Source organism: Stenella coeruleoalba (genome assembly GCF_951394435.1).
Source record: "Stenella coeruleoalba genome assembly, chromosome: 8".
Lineage (NCBI taxonomy): Eukaryota > Metazoa > Chordata > Mammalia > Artiodactyla > Delphinidae > Stenella > Stenella coeruleoalba.
This window is the reverse complement of record NC_137154.1, coordinates 44,185,512-44,202,128: the sequence shown is the minus strand read 5'-3', so window position 1 is coordinate 44,202,128 and position 16,617 is coordinate 44,185,512. Positions and strand designations below refer to the sequence as shown.

General features: G+C 47.0%; 1 long non-coding RNA gene across 1 annotated transcript in view; it reads left to right on the top strand.

Annotated features, from left to right (window-relative positions):
• Positions 1-16,258, top strand: part of LOC307190166 — a 173,532-nt gene extending 157,274 nt beyond the window's left edge. Inside the window, exon 4 of the long non-coding RNA XR_013829432.1 lies at positions 15,681-16,258. This is a non-coding gene — a long non-coding RNA (uncharacterized lncRNA). The remainder of the gene's footprint in view (positions 1-15,680) is intronic.
• The last annotated feature ends 359 nt before the right edge of the window (positions 16,259-16,617 follow it).

Here is a 16,617-nt window from a genome sequence, read left to right as displayed (position 1 = left end):
GAGTGGGATTCAGAGCTGGGGATCACCTCCAGGGTCTGTGCTTAGAACTGCCGTGCCAGGAAGGGGTCTGGGGAACATGTACCAGCAAGAGGACACAGGGTGAGTTCCTGGGACCCTCATTTTTGCACCTCTGCAATGGGGGAAGTGTGGATAGTGGTGGGTCTGGTGAAGGTAAATGAGACAGAATGAGGTAAAAGAGCTTTGTGGGTTGGAGGTCTCTGTGCAGGTGTTCAGGGAGGTTGTTTACTTTGCTCCTGGGGTGAGGGGAGGAGAAGAGCTTGAAAGATTGGCTTTTCAAAGGAGAACCCAGCTGGTGCCCCAGAGACTGGGATTCTCAGGGAGCCATGGAGAGGAGATGATGGAGGCAGGAAAGAAGGACTCCCAGGAAAGGAAGTGAGCCGGGCACACAGCCCCGCTCAGGGATCCATCCAGACCCAGAGATGGAATTGGAGTGCTTGCCTCCATGCAAGACCCCATCTGGAGCCCCCTTGGGGCCTCTGGACACTCGGCTGGAGCCTGCTCTCCACACCCCAGAGGTCCCTGGATGCTGTCCTCAGGGCCCTCCCTCTGTCCCTCTCCCTCCTCTCAAACTCTCCTCATCTCTCAAGGCCCAGCTCAAAGGCTGCCTCCCTCATGAAGCTTGCATGCTATTTTCAAGGCTAAAGACAGCCCAGCTTCCTGCTCGACTCGCAACACTGTGTGTTCCGCTGTCCTCCTTTTATCAGACTTATTTGTATCCATGTCCTGTGAGCTCCCTGAGTTCAGGGGGAAATTGTTTGTTAAATTGAATCGAAGGAGAATTTGGGGAGCGGCCAGAGCCCTCCGTCCAGCTCTGCGTGTGACCGTGGGTTAGTCACAAAACCTCTCTGGGCCAGCCTCCCCATCTGATGAAGAGAGGGTTGGGTGGGATGATTCTGAAGTCCCTGCAGCATTGACACCCCTGCTGTTCTAGGGGCGGGACACCACGAGGTGGGAAATCACTGGAGAAGCGGAGGTCGACCTTTGTGTCTGAGAGGCTGCACCCGCCTCCCCGTGCTCTCTGTGGACCAGACTGTGTGTCCAGAATGTGTCTTTAATGTCGGTTGAGTCTCACAGGTGGCTCTGAGAGGTCGTTTAGGACCCTGAGTGGGTAGAATAAACACCTACTTATTTATCTGGCAATAAGAATTTGGTTGGTAAGAAATTGTTTTGCTAGTGAGAACATAATCACTTCTCATCAGATTACCCCTTACCAGCAGTTCTGAAATCCTTTCTGTGGCTGATCCAGCTCTGACTTGGAAGGAAAAAAAATTAAAAACAAATTAGATGCAAGAATACTGAATTTGCTGAAGGGCAAAGATTCCCTGAGGCTTTTCCTCCTGTAGAGAAACTCACAAAGTGGGGAGTGGGTCACCTGCAATCTTTTTTTTTTTTTTTTTTAATTTTATTTTTGCCTGCGTTGGGTCTTAGTTGTGGCACGCGGTATCTTTTGTTGCAGTGCGCGGGCTCTTTGCTGCGGCGCGCGGGCTTCTCTCTAGCTATGGCGTGCAGGTTTTTTCTCTTCTCTAGTTGTGGCGCCCAGGCTCCAGGGCACGTGGGCTCTGTAGTTTGTGGCACGCGGGCTCTCTCGTTGAGGCACATGGGCTTAGTTGCTCCGCGGCATGTGGGATCTTCCCGGACCAGGGCTCGAACCTATGTCCCCTGCATTGGCAGGTGGATTCTTAACCACTGCGCCACCCGGGAAGTCCTTAGGATCACCTGCAATCTTAAGAAGCTGCCAAAGAGGTCTAAGGAGGCGAGAGCTAGCTATGACCCCACGATCTCACTCCCACGTTGTATGAAAGTGAGGTTCAGGCCCAGTTCCACCACAGATGAGACATTTACTCACTCTCAAAGCAGGCAATAAAACAGTCTCCACAACCTAGTCTGTGAGCTGGGTCCCAGCTCTCCATCCTTTTACATCTAACCTCACCTTGCATGAAAGGATGACGCAGACACAACAGAATTCCAGACGTGGGATTCTGTGCTCCTTGTCAACATCAGACAACCAGAAAGCCCCCTACACCAGCGCCAGACCCAGCACCAGGCTTCAGGGGTAAAGAGTGCAGGCCTCCCTGGATTCTCCTGTCCTGTTCATGCACAGGGGAGAATTGGCTCCAAAGCCTTTTCCGCCAGACCACGCATCTGAACGACTTTCATTCCTCCAATGCAAGCCCATTTCTGATATTCATCTTGCTGGTCAACAGGCTACGATTTTCAGCAATAAAACCCATTTCTGGCGTGCAGTATGCTAATTTTCAGTCTCAGCTGTCGCTGGAAATACAAATAACAGAAGTGCTTACCACAGTAGCGTCTGACACATGGGCTTCCTCTTGGGTGTGCGTGTTAGCGGCTGTCCCCTGGTCTGGGGGTTCCTAATTAGGGAAACAGCTCTGAAAATTGAATTCCTCTCTATGCTGAAGTATTTGAAAATAAATTACGGACATCCTAACAAGGAACCACAAACAGGAGACCTCTGACCTCTGACCCTGGCCACAGATGGAGACGCCATACTCTGCAGAGCCTGGACCCCAGGCAACTTGCACTCCAGCCTTGGAGGCTCCTGGAACAGATCTTAGAACAGCGCGTGATTATACGTATTCAGGCCATAGGATAAGCCGTGGAGCCTGAGAGTCCCTACATACATTTAGTTTGGTTTGAATTTTCTGTCAGTTGCATTCCTGGGAGAGATGTGGATTTTCACCTCCTTACAACACAAACCACTAATTCAGGCCTCTGGGAGATATTTCATGGGGGGGTTTCATTTCCCATAAATGTACTGCTTAGATTTTTGGCGCATCTGGGGACTCAGAGTCAGTTTAGCCTTTTAAAGAAGCTCAAGAATATGTAAAACATCCTAATAAAAATATAGTTAGAGCCCAGGCAGGAGGAAGAATTGTTACATGAATGCATTGGGCTCATGTTCCCAGAGGTAGTTTTGCTTATGTAAAATCTGTCCCCCTCACCCTCCACTCCCCGTTAACTGGTCTCAGGGAATGGCAATGTATTTACATTTTCTTTCCTGAGAACACTGGAATTTCTGAGTCTGGTTTTTGAAGTCCCCTCACTTTTTTTTTTTTTATTGGAATATAGTTGATTTACAATGTTGTGTTACTGTCTGCTGTACAGTAACAGGAATCAGTTATACATATACACATATCCACTCTGTTTTAGATTCTTTTCCCATATAGGTCATTACAGAGTAATGAGTAGAGTTCCCTGTGCTATACAGTAGGTTCTTATTAGTTATCTATTTTATATACAGTCGTGTATATATGTCAATCCCAATCTCCCAATTTATCCCTCCCCCCCTTACCCCTTGGTAACCATAAATTTGTTTTCTAAATATGTGACTCTGTTTCTGCTTTGTAAGTAAGTTCATTTGTATGATTTTTTTTAGATTCCACATATAAGTGATATCATATAATCTTTGTCTGACTTACTTCACTCAATATGACAATCTCTAGGTCCATCCGTGTTGCTGCAAATGGCATTATTTCATTCTTTTTTATGGCTGAGTAATATTCCATTGCACATATGTACCACATCTTCTTTATCCATTCCTCTGTCAATGGACATTTAGGTTGCTTCCATGTCCTGGCCCCCTCACTGTTTTTATTTATGAAGCAAGGCATAATATGGACACCACGTGAATGGGTTCCGAGTTTTGGAATCAGACATCTGGGGTTCCCATCACAGTTCTGCCCCCCACTAGCTGTGTGACCTTGGGCTCTCAGCTTCAACCTCTCTGAGCTTCGCTGTCTGCATTTGGAAAATGGAGCTAATAAAACTTATCTTATTAGGGGTCATAGGATGACTAAACTATTTGTGTCTGTTAAGTACTGGTCCGTTAGTAAGTGCCCAGTTAAGGGTAGTTGCTATTAGTCAAGGCCAACCTGACAGAGAAGTTGTATATGGAAATAGCATTAGAAACATGTGCATTTGAGTGCTGTGAGCACTTCTGTTCTGAAGAATAATTATTTGTGAGCCTTAGTGGACCTAAGGCCTGGCTGAGGGTGGTAGGTGGGCCTCAGGTCCGGGTCCAGGGTGCTTAACATTCGGCCATTTGGACCCCCAGCTTGGGGTACTGCTCAGTAGGTCAGAGCTGTGGTCACTGAACAGGAGCCAGAAGTGGGCTTAAAGCCGCTCTCCTCGGGTGAAGGGTGATTTTTATTTCCCACGGTGCTTCCCAAATATTAATGTGCCTCTGAATTCCCTGGGGATCTTAAAGAGCGGATTCAGAGTCAATAGGTCTGGGATGGGGCCTGAGAGTCTGCATTTCCAACAGGCTCCCAGGGATGTCACTGTTGCTGGCCCACGGATCACACCTCGAATAGCAAAGCACCAGAGCAGAGGTTCTCAGCCCTGGCTACACATTATAAGCACCCAAAGAATTAAAAGAAATACTTATGCCCAGGCTCTGCCTCAGATCAATTAATCAGAACCTCGGGATGTGGGGCTGGGGGACTAGGCATTGAAAAAACAGCTTTGGAGTCTTGTTCGTTTTAATTATTGACCAAGGACATACTGATGGCCTGATTCTGTCCATGTCTCTACATTCAGCCCAAAGCACCTGGGGTGGAGGCTTCCTTTGGCCCTGAAATGCCGTACTGTGGAGGGGACAGGGAAGCGGGTGGCTACAGCGGTGGCCCCTCCAACACCCCCTGCAGCTGCTGCAATGCCTGCCTCCTGATCTGCACGCCATCCCAGGTGTCCTGACATGCAGGCTGCTTCAGAGCCTGCAGAATAGGGGCAGGGGCTGGAGAAATGCCACACCCCACAGCAGGGGCCACGAGGGGAGGATGCTACTCCCAAGTTGAGACTTCCTGGGCTTCCTGACCCCCAGCCAGATGTGTAGAGGCCTCCCTGGGCAACCAAGAGACTGCCTCTGTGCTGCCTGTACCCACCTTAACTGGGGCTGGCAGCAGCCATGTCTTCAGGGCCCCAGCCCAGGACTCCATCGGGGAAGGGCAGCCCAGGCCAAAGGCAGCCAAGGGCCAAGCCCAGAGGCACTCACAGATGGCCAAGTGATTGGTGATGGGGTGGTAGTGGACAATGGGTGGGGGGGCCTATGGGTAAGGGCACCTGCGTGGAGGTAGCAGGACGCCAGGCACAGACCCTGGCCACCAGGGGAGGCTGAGGGGAGTAATGCTGGACTCTAGTTACAGTATCTCTGAGACACTGGACAGGGGACTGAGAACAGCAACTCCAGCCAGGGGGTCAAGAAAGAGACTCCATCCTTGGAACCAGGATGCAAGGGACAGGGAGATACCGGGTAGAGAAGAGGTGGTAGAAGGTCAGAAGGACTTGATGCCAGGCTGAGATACTGAGTGGGATCCCTCCTGACCTGAGCTGATCCGATGGGTGGGCTGCACGGAGGGGAAGAGGCCGAGAGAAGAAAGAGACCTGTGTCTCATGCCTTCTTCTCTCAACCAGGGGGCTTTTAAAGTGACAATCATTTCTCACCTGGGACTATCGCAAGCCACAGCCAACTTCAAAGCAGGACCCCTGAGAATGACTGGTTTCTAGAGCCCATGGGAGGCCTTGCTGAAAAGGAGTGGGTTATAGCCTTCGTATCAGTCATTTTTCTCCAGAGAAACAGAGCCAAACTCCTTCTCCAGGAAACCTGTTTTGGCTTGTAAGGCCTGCAGCTGATTGAATGAGGTTCACCCACATTGGGGAGGGCCATCTCCTTTACTTATAGTCACCTGATTGTAGGTGTTAACCTCACCAACAAAATACCCTCACAGCAACACCCAGATCAGTGTTTGATTAAGTCACTGGGTGATGGAGTCTAGCCCAGTTGACATATAAAATCAATGATCCCGCCCTCCAGTGGGTGCCCAAGCCTCCGAGGGGGTATGTGTTGGCCTGTGTGTGTACACAGATGTATTCTGGTGTTCAGCGTGTCAACTGGGGGTTCAGTGGAGACAGGAGTAGATTCTCCCCCGCTGGGTTTGTGTCCCCATCACCCAAGGCCTGGTCCATGCCACAGTCTCCTAACCACTACTTCCAGTCTGTTCTTTCACCACAGTTGTTATTCTGTGCCAACCGCAGCCAGAGAGATCATCTTAAAAGGCAAATCTAATCAGCTCAGCCTCTGACTCCCTGTTGAGAGCACTTGGTTGCCTTTGTCTTAGTACAGCTTACTTCTAGCTGAGCCATGACCTGCAGGAACTAATATTTCCGGAAAAATCCAGGCTGCACCGTATCTCTGGACCTTTGCTCTTGCTTAGAATGCACTCTTTGCTTATATGAACTTTTACTCCCTCTCTTCTATCCTTCTAGCCTGTCAACTAGTGCCCCCCCCCACACACACACACGTGCACACACACACCAGAACACCTAGCGGCACATCTAGACTTCCTGCACTAAGTCTCTCCTTGTCCCTCCTCGCCACCTTAGAACTAACCACTCTTTCCTTTGTGTCCTCTCTCATCCACTCACCCCATTCACTTGTCTACCCCGGGGGGTCTATGTAAATTTCCAGCACAGTGCCCGGTACATCTTCCTGAACTTATTTTTATCTTTATCTGTCTTGCCCAGTGATCATGAGTTCCGTGGGAGCACATCTCCAGCAGTACTACAGTACCAGACATGCATATGGTATTTTCTCAATTAATGTTTGTTAAATGAAAGAAAGGTGGAAGGAGTGAGTACGGAAATGGATAAATGCATGTATAAAAACTAACCTTCACAAAACCAGATACATTTTTTTACCCTTGGAAGCTTCCTGATGCCTTTTTCTAACTCCCTGCAATCTGAGGCTTAAGGAGGATGATTAGGTCCCCCTAGGATTGATAGAATCACATTCCTTCTCTTTCCACTGATGGGCAGAGCAGAGGGGATGAGGGTAATGAAAGCAATTGCTGGTGCGTATTGAGCACTAACTACATGCTGAGCATCACGTGGATTATTTCACTGAATCCTCACAACTCTGAGGGGCAGGTACTTTTATTATCCCCACTTTGCAGGTGAGAAAACTGAGACTCGGAAAAGATAACACAGCAACACAGTTAGTAAGGGGCAGAGCCAGGACTTGAACTTCGGCCGTCTGATTCCTGAGTCCACCCTCAACCACCACACTACACTGCCTCCTGGGGGGGATATAATTTGGTTGAACAATTTGATGGAAAGCACTTTATTTAAATCAAGTTGATCTGGACCGCAGTTTGGTTTAAATTTACTTTTTTCATTTACAGGTAATGTTGATGCATGATGAGGTTTCTTTTATTTTCTATTGAGATACAATTCACATATCATAAATATGTCCCTTTAAAGTGTACAAACCCAGTGATTTTTAGTGTATTCATAAGGTTGTACCAACATAACCAACCACTGTCTAATTCCAGAATATTTTGATCACCCCCAAAAGGAATCACATACCCATTAGCCGTCAGTTCCAATGGGCCCCTCCCTCCAGCCCCTGGCAATCACTAATCTACTTTCTGTCTCTACAGATTTCCTTATCCTGGACATTTCATAAATACGGAATCATACATTATGTGGCCTTTTGTGTCACTTCTTTCACTTAGCATGATGTCTCAAATTTCTTCCAAGTTGTGGCATGTATCAGTGTATCATTCCTTTCAAGAGTTGGATAAAATTCTATTGTGTGATAGATTGGATAATGACTCCCAAAGATATCCACACCCTAATTTCTAGAATGTTACCTTCTATGACAAAAGGGACTTTGCAGATGTGACTAAGTAAGGATCTTGAGATGGGAAGATTATCCTGGATTATCTGGGGAAGGTGATGATAAAAGCAGAGATTGGAGTGTTACACTTCAAAGATCCCCCCAGCCAAGGTATACAGGTGGCCACTAGAAGCTGAAAAAGGCAAGGAAATATATTCTCCCTGCAGAGTCTCCAAAAGGAACCAGCCCTGCCAATACTTTGGCTCTAGCCAGTGAAACCAATTAAGGACTCCTGGCCTCAAGAGAATAAATTCATGTTGTTTTAAGCCACCAAATTTCTGGCCATTTGCTACAACAGTAATAGGAAACTAATAATTTAGATACACCACATTTTGCTTATCCATTCATCAGTTGACGGGCATTTTTTTCTACTTTTTGGATATCATGAATAATGCTGTTATGAACATTCATGTACAAACTTGTGTGTGCACATAGGTTTTCAGTTCTCTTGGGTTTACATCGAGGAGTGGAATTGCTGGGTCATATGGTAATTCTATGTTTAACTTGATGAGGTTTGTTTTGCAGAACTTTGCACATCCTGAGAGGCTACCAAAGTGTTTCAAACAGGGCATGCTGATGGCTGGGCCGATGGAAGAGTTTATCATGCAAGAGCTCTGGGGATGGCGGGCAGTCTGGAAGTTCCAAAGGGCATATGCAGCACTTTCAGAGTTCCAAAGGAAATGGGACTGCAGTTTTTTTGTGTGTGTTTGTTTGAAAATAGAAGCAAGTATGCTGTTTCCTAAAGCTGGTGCTGAAATAGTGTAGATATAACTAGTTTGGTAAAAATAAACTGATGAGAATTTCAAAGGACGGTCAGCAGCAGGAACTAATAAGGGCAATGTTTGCCAAATGGGTTCGGACACAACAAATATTTCCTGAGTAACTTAGGTGAGCCTTGAGCCAGGGTCTGGGATGGGCTATTTCTTTCTTTCTTTTTTTTTAAGGTTTTCTTTTTTTTTAATTGAATGGAAGATTCTTTAAATTCTATCGTGCTTTACAATTTTCAGAAGTTTCACACACATAATTTCATATAATCCCATAATAACCCTTTTTTTCCCCTACCCCTATCTTGTTCCTCCCCGCTTCCCTCTCCCCACTGGTAACTGGTAGCTTGTTCTCTATATCGGACAGTCTGCTTCTTTTTTGTTATATTCACTAGTTTGTTGTATTTTTAAGATTCCATGTAAGTGATATCATACAGTATTTGTCTTTCTCTGTCTGACTTATTTCACATAGCATAATGCCCTCCAAGTCTGTTGAAGTTTCATTCCCTTTTATGGCTGAGTGTATTCCATTGTGTGTGTGTGTGTGTGTGTGTGTGTGTGTGTGTGTGTGTGTGTGTGTGTGTGTGTGTACTGCATCTTCCTTATCCATTCATCTGTTGATGGACACCTAGGTTGCTATCATACGTTGGCAATTGTAAATAATGCCACCATGAACATTGGGTTGCATGTTGGGATGGGCTCTTTCATATCAGGTTTTGGATTTAGTTCTTACTAGAGCCCAATTGGGAAAGTATTACTCTCCTCCCTGTGTTACCAATGAGGATGACACGGAAGCTGAGAGGGGAAGTAACTGCCCAGGTCCCAGAGCTGGTATGGGAAGGAGTCAGAATTCAGACCAGATCTGTCTGCTTTGAATTACTTTTATTTCAATGGAAAAGGAGGAATTTTTCTTCAGGGTATGTGTTTGGGTTTCTGAGTAACACACGGAGAAACCTCTGGTGGTCACTTGATCTAAAACTTCTCTGGTCACTTGGCAGCGGAAAAGCCTTCTGAGGGAGATGAGGAAGAGCCAAAAGTCTTATTACTCCCCGTAGGAACTGGGGGGAACTGAGGTACCAAGCAGTCTGGTGGTGGTTTTTGTTCTGTTGTTTTGTATTTTTGCTTCTTGAGCACCTTCTACAAGCCAGGCTTCTCACTTGGTCCTCACGGCATCCTTTTGAGGTAGTTATTATTACCTCCACTTCACAGATGAGAGAAAGGGTTGATGGAGAGGTTATGTCCCCAGAGTGATGTAACCTGGTAAATTTTAGAGCTAGGCTCTGAACCCAGGTTGCTGATTGGAAAGGTCTTGCTCTTTTCACCACACAATCATATCAATTTGGGGGTTGGAGTTTCAGACTTAGAAAGAATTAGGATTTTTCTTTCTGGGATTCATGGTAACTGAAGTGAGAAAACAGAGAGGTTTAAGCAAATGCCTCAGAAGCCTACACTGACTTCTGAGTTGGCATGAGTTTGGGAAGGAAGACGTAGACACACCAAGCTGGGATGGACCAGAGAGGCACATCTGGTCCAATATTGTTGCTCAGGCACAGAAAAGGAGCACGACCCTACAGGCCACTGTAGGGATGTGGAAAGAGCATGAAATTGGGGACCAAATCCTGCTCCAGCACTTACTACTGGGCACACCTGGGCAAGTGGTTTAATCAGAGCCTTGGTCTTCTTGCATAAAATGGGGATAAGAAGGGCCCGGTGGAAATTAGAAAGAAGACAAGAAAAGTGAGCTGGCCATAGGTATACAGCAGGCCCCAGCTTTCCCAGGCTACACAACTCTAAAGGGTGAGGAAGACCCACATCTCCTGCCTGGGCGTCATTCTTGGAGGCTCTTTTGAGGCATATGGGGGACACTGGAGGCTGGAACCTTCCCCTTCCTCAGTCACTGCTGAAAGGCTGGGTTCTCACTCGTAGGGCTCACTGGCCCCAGAGGTCACTGACAGCGGGGCCTCGGGTGGCCTGGACTTTTGGGCAAAGAGCTTGCAGAGTCTGGAAATCCAGCCCAGCGTTTCCTCAGTCTGTAGCCCCAGGAGACTTGAGTAACAAAGATACTGCAGTCCTGCTAGTGGCTGCTTCCTTGTTGCTAAGCAACCAAATATTTGATATTAAGTTCCTGTTGATGAAGCTAATTGCAAAGGTTAATTGTCCTCTGAGATGAAAAAAACGCTCCAGGAATGTATTTAGGAGTTGGTCTCTGTACTTCTGAGAGAAAGTGATTTTTTGAAAAAGCCTGTTTTTCAGATGGTGATGGCATCAGTACTTGGTTCTTCCTGCTTTGTTCATCCTGTAGAGTGGAAGTTTTCAAACTCAGCAAAGGAACTATTCAAGGGGGCTCTTGCCTGGAACCTCAATCTATGGAGGAGATCATGGGTAGCTAACCTGGAGGCAGCGGGATGGATTTCAGAGCCCCACCCACCATGGCCCTGCCCACTCATAGTCACGCCCACCCACAGCCCCTCCTCTCTCCTCCATCCCTCCACCCAGTGTCTCACCTGTTGTGCTAGTTGCTGGTTTATCATTTGCTTCTCCAACATTACACTTTACCTCCCTGAGAGGTAAAGCTGTGCTCAGTCTACCTCTGTGTCCTGAGTGTCCAGCATAGAGCCTGATGCAGGACAAATGAACAGCCAATGCGTGTCTAATAAATGATACCTTATCTGTCATAACCAGGCTGGGTCAGGTGAATGTAACTAAAATACTTGATTCAAAGATCATATCATAGAGTTCCAACATCGTTCCAGTTGCTGGATTATGGGTCCCTGGGAAAGCAGGTCAGGGACATGAGACAAGCAGGGATAGTGGGTTTCCATCTCACCTCCATCACCTTTCCATCTCACCTCTGGTACTTACTGGTTATGGGCAGATGGCTTCACCCTTCTGGAGCCTCATTTTTCTCATCTTTATGATGAGATGATAAAGTCTAGCTCACCTCTGAGGGCTGTTCTGAAAACTGGTGTTGACTATGTAAAGTCTGTGGCATGGTGTCTGGCACAGGGCAGGGGCTCAGTGAACGGTAGTTGGTTTTGTTGTTGTTTGTTTTTTGTAGATGTTGTTTTCCAGCAAGAAGCTGAAGTGATCACTGTGGGACAGCCTGCCTCAGGCAGAAAAGCAAACTCTGATTCAATTCATGAGAGTTCCAAGGAAAGGCATAGCACCAAAGCTGGGGGCAGGAGGCAGTGGACAAAAGGGAGCGGGGTACAGCTCTCCAAACCATCTCCAGCAGCATCTTTTCCATTTCATGAGTGAGGATTTAAGAGGGGTTTCCTTCCAAGAAGATGCTGGTCCTGTCATTTGAGGGGCTGTGAGTGGTGCTGGTGTGATGATGTGGTGACCTGTTACTGGTTCTGACTCAGGGTCACCTGTGGGGACCACTAGGCAGCTGGCAGCATCACAGAGCTGAGGGGCTTCCCAGGATCTGGGTGGGGCTCAGGTCCTGACCCCTGGGCTCCTGAGGGCGTTGTTCCTTCCGAAGTGACATCCATTCATGTCTGCAACATCTTCACTCTCCCTCATTCAGCACCCACTTAGGGAGCCCCCATCATGTGCCAAGGTGAAGCCCCTAGAAGACCTGAGCCCTATTTTAAGGGGCTCATAATCTAATGCAGGGGTTGGCAATCTTTTAAAATAAAGGGCCAGCTAGTACAGCCATCCCTCGGTATCTGCAGGGAATTGGTTCCAGAATACCCCGCTCCCCATCCCGTGGGTACCAGAATCCACAGACGCTCAAGTCCCGTATATAAAATGGTGTAGTATTTGCATATAACCTGAGCACATTCTCCATGTACTTTAAGTCATCTCTAGATCACTTATAATACCTAATACAATGTAAATGCTATGTAAATAGCTGCTGGTACGCAGCAAATTCAAGGTTTGCTTTTTGGAACTTTCTGGAACTTTTCCCCTAATACTGTATTTTTGATCTGTGGTTACTTGAATCCACGGATGCAGAACCCACAGATACAGGGGGCTGACTTCAAATATATTTAGCTTTGTGGACCATATGGTGTCTGTTGCAATTACTCAACTCTGCCATTGGAGCGCGAAAACAGCTACAGACAATATGGAAACAGATAGGCATGACTGTGTTCCAATAAAACTTTCCCTTAAAAACCCAGTTTGGCTCAAGGACTATAGTTTGCTAACCCCTCAGAGAAAGACAAAGTGGTAAATAGATCGTTACAATAAGTATCATCATGCAGATGTTACACGATATGTCAGGGGCCCCGATGAGGGAAAAATACTTCTCGTTTAAGAAACTTCCTGAAGAAATCAGCTGGGTGCCTTTGGGAAAGTCACCCTCTACATCTTAGTTTCTCCAGTGGGATATTGATACTACAGAGATCATAGGATAAATGTGAGGGCTTATGCACGTAACATGCTGTCTGGGTCATAGTGATATCTATAAACCAACTTGATAAATGTTAGCAATAAAAATAGCTATTGTTTTTGAGGGCCTTTTATATGTGCTAGCCACACTTTCATGCACTTCACATATATTATCTCATTTAAACCTCATAACTACACTCTAGGAGATCTATAATCATTCCTTCCATTTTATATATAAGAAAACTAAGAAATAAAGAGGTTAAATAATTTACCTAGTAAGAGCAGAGCCAGGATTCAAAGGCAGGGTCCAGAGCCAGAACTCTAAGCGTTATACCCACATTTACCACTGATTTTATATATTTGGCCCCAGTCAAGCCAGGAAGGACAGCTGCTGGTCAGTAGGCTTGTTTCTGTGCACAGCAGGTAATGGGCTTCATTGCTCCCCTCTGGCAGTACAGCCTGAATGTCTGGGTATGGCAGGAGATGAGTGATGCCCACACCCTATGAGCATGACACCCAAGGGGTAATTCCAGCTATGTCTGTCTTAAGGACTCAAGGGCACAGGTCTGGGTTGTTGTCTTCCAACCCTCTGCACTTTGCAGTAAAGTATGCTTCTTGTTGTATCAAGTTTCAGTCCTCCCCCTTCCTTTCTCCCCTTATCTCTAATCACCAGCTACCTCCTAAAAACAAAGAAAAAATATATAGAGTCCTGTAAGTTGTGTGACGATATCCTTACTCACCAATCTGGAGCCAACTCTTTAGAGTTAAATTTTCATGCTGTGCTCACAATGGGGGCAAATGGACCAACTCTGTCAAGAAACAGAGCCATAAGCACTCTGGGCTAAGGATGCCCTCGTCGGCTTCTGACTGATGGCCTCCCAGGGATCGGACGGTCTGACTTGTGATCTGTGCTTTTAAGAGCTAATTGCATTGTCTTAACTAAGCTGCTTCAGACCAAGTTACACAAAGTACAATTCCTGGAAGTCTGACACAGCTTGTCAGAGTAGCAAGGCAGAGCTCATCTTACTGGAAATCTCCTTGGTCTTTGGAAGGGGTTCAGTGTAGCAACAGTTAGGAGCCCTCACCCCCTGGACCACGAGCTTGATCACCAGGCCACGTGAAACCATCCACCTGCTCGGCAGGTGTCCCTCTTCTCACTCCGGGCCCATAATCTGTGAGGGTTTCTGTTAATGAACTTCATCAGACATCTGGTTCTTACTTCAGGGCCATCTCACCTAAAATCGCCCACTCTTTCCCCTTAAATAAGACATCTCGATGGGTTAGTGACTAACCAGCCCACGCTCACACATAACTGTGTTTTCGTGCATTTGGTATTTTTTAATTTTGGAGGGGATGCTTGGATCCTTGGATCCTTAAAAGGTCTTAACACAGTCAAGCAAATTGTAGCTGGACTTAAATAAAATTATTTACTAGCATGGGCCAGATCAAAGACAGCTTTTATCTGGCTCAAGGTCAAAATTCAGAGCACCAGACTCCAGGGAAGAGGCCCGTGTTCAAGGACTGGTGTCTGTGGCTAGCTCGTAATGATAATAACAATCATGATAACAGTAATAGATACCACTGATTGAGCTCCTGTGGATCGAAAACCTCTTACGCAGCACTTGTCAGCATCACCTTTCTCTTCTTGCAGCTGCTATTGCAGTGGCCGGTTCTGCATGGAATTTGATCCATTTCCCACAGGTACAATCTGACGGTTTCTCACCTCAGATATGTGCATGTGTCACTTGCTTCCTATCCTGGGACTTTGCTGTCGATGCCGCTGTGAAACCTCATTCTGCACTCACGCGAGTGCAAGGGAGTTAGTGTCCCATAAGATGGAATGTTGACCAGTGGGAGATAGATGACACTGAAGACATTCTTCCTTCTGTCTCTCCCCTGATAGATGGTCCTGAGACACAGCTGGCATGGCTCGAGAGCTCTCAGAGATGCCACTGCGATTAAGCATTATGGGATTGCTTCCATTAGTTATAGCCAGAGTCTGGTGGCTACAGTGTGCTCAGGCTGGAGGATTTCTTGGCATGTGTGGCAGGGAGCTGGTCCCCAGAGCAGGGTCTCTTTAGGACAAGAGGTTCCCTTCGAGTGTTGAAGGCATCAGTTTTAGTAGTGAAGATGAGCCGGATTGGGTTAAGCTGGAATCAGCTAGAGGTAAATTTGCTTCAATACCAAAAAGGCTCAGACCTACATTCTTGAGTTTCTGAGGATATTGGCTATTTACTGCCATAAACGTGGAGTAGATCGAATGCTACCTTTTTGCTCTGGAGCGCACCTCCTTTTGCTAGTTCTGGGGTTGGGCTGCGTAGCTACTCGAAAACTTTCTGGACCAAGGGCTGATGGAATATCAGGTCTGGGGGGTATGTTTGGATGATTTTACGTGAGCACTTGAGCCAAAGCTCCCACACAGCCTCTGAAACCCCAGACAAAATAAAATCAGGACAGACCTCAGGTGTGATAACATCCATCTCCACCATGACTTTGATGCTGAGCTAGGAGTTCAGTAATTCCCCATTTGTGTTTGGAGGAGAGGTTCATGCTAACACATGGAGAACAATCAGAGGTGATCTAATCTAGGGGTTTTTCTGCCCATGCTGACTGCAGGTCCCTCTTCTGCTGGCTTTAACTAGCAATGATTTTACCCAGTAGTCAAAAACGTGGTGTGGCAGAGACAATGCTAGTGTGAGAACACAGGAATATCATATTCCACAATTTCCCTTGCAGTTGTATGTGGCCTCAGATTAGGTTCTAGCTAATGGGAATGTAGGTAGATATATGCTACTTTCAGTCCTGCCCATAAAGTTCTATATGCACTCATCCCCTCTTTTTCTCCTTTCCCCTCCACCTAGCTGGAAACCAAGGACCCCAGATGGCTGGAGCCCATGTTGAAAGGAGCTTGGAGGTGGAGACACCCAGGGAGGCACCGGGGCGAGGAACCTGCCTCAGGCCAGGCTGTGTTAAGCCACTGAGATCTGAGATTGCTTATTACTAGAGCTTATCTCAGTAATGCTAGCAAAGCAAGGAGACAATGCCCTGCCAGCCCTCCTGTCCCCAAATCTCCACAAGATGGTTGGAGAGCATCTCCAGTTGTCTCCTCCGCTGGTACCCCATGGCTCACCAGTTTTTGTCACACTGGATCACAATGGAGGTAAAGGAAGCTTTTACTGATGGGCAGGTGGGTTTCAGAAGAGCAGCCTCCTGTGGGAAGAGCAGAGTTTGTAACTTACTGTGATCATTTATTTCCCTGTGCATACAGGGGCGGGACCTCAGAGAAGCAGCCTGCAAAACTCCAGACCTCTCTCTCGGTTCCATCCAGTGTCCTTTCAAGTCCATTGAGTTTTGTCCTCATCCTTGGTTCCTCTCAAGAAGATGAGGTTTCACCCTTCAAATCCTTAGGTTTTGTAAACTGGAGTGCTCTCGGCCTTCTTTGGGCTGATAGGGTGTGGATTCTGCTGTCTCTGGGAGGGATGTCTCAGGGTGCCGTCACCTCCTTGCATCTTCCACAAGGGGCTCATCTGAGAAGCAAGTGCACGTCTCCATGGGGACCGTTGCTTTTTCTCAGAGACAACCCAGCACAGCCTTGTTTGAGAAAAGGACATTTTTCTTTGTAGGAAGTTTTGACCTCGTTGCTTTACCAGTGATTCTTGTCATTAATATGTGGGGCATTTAGCTCTTGTCTGGGCCTGGGTTAGCCCACAAAGGCCACCAACTGAGCTATAAATAGCTGATTTTTTTTCTACTCAGAGGAAGTGACAGCCCCTCCTTTAGGGGAGGATGATTCCCAAG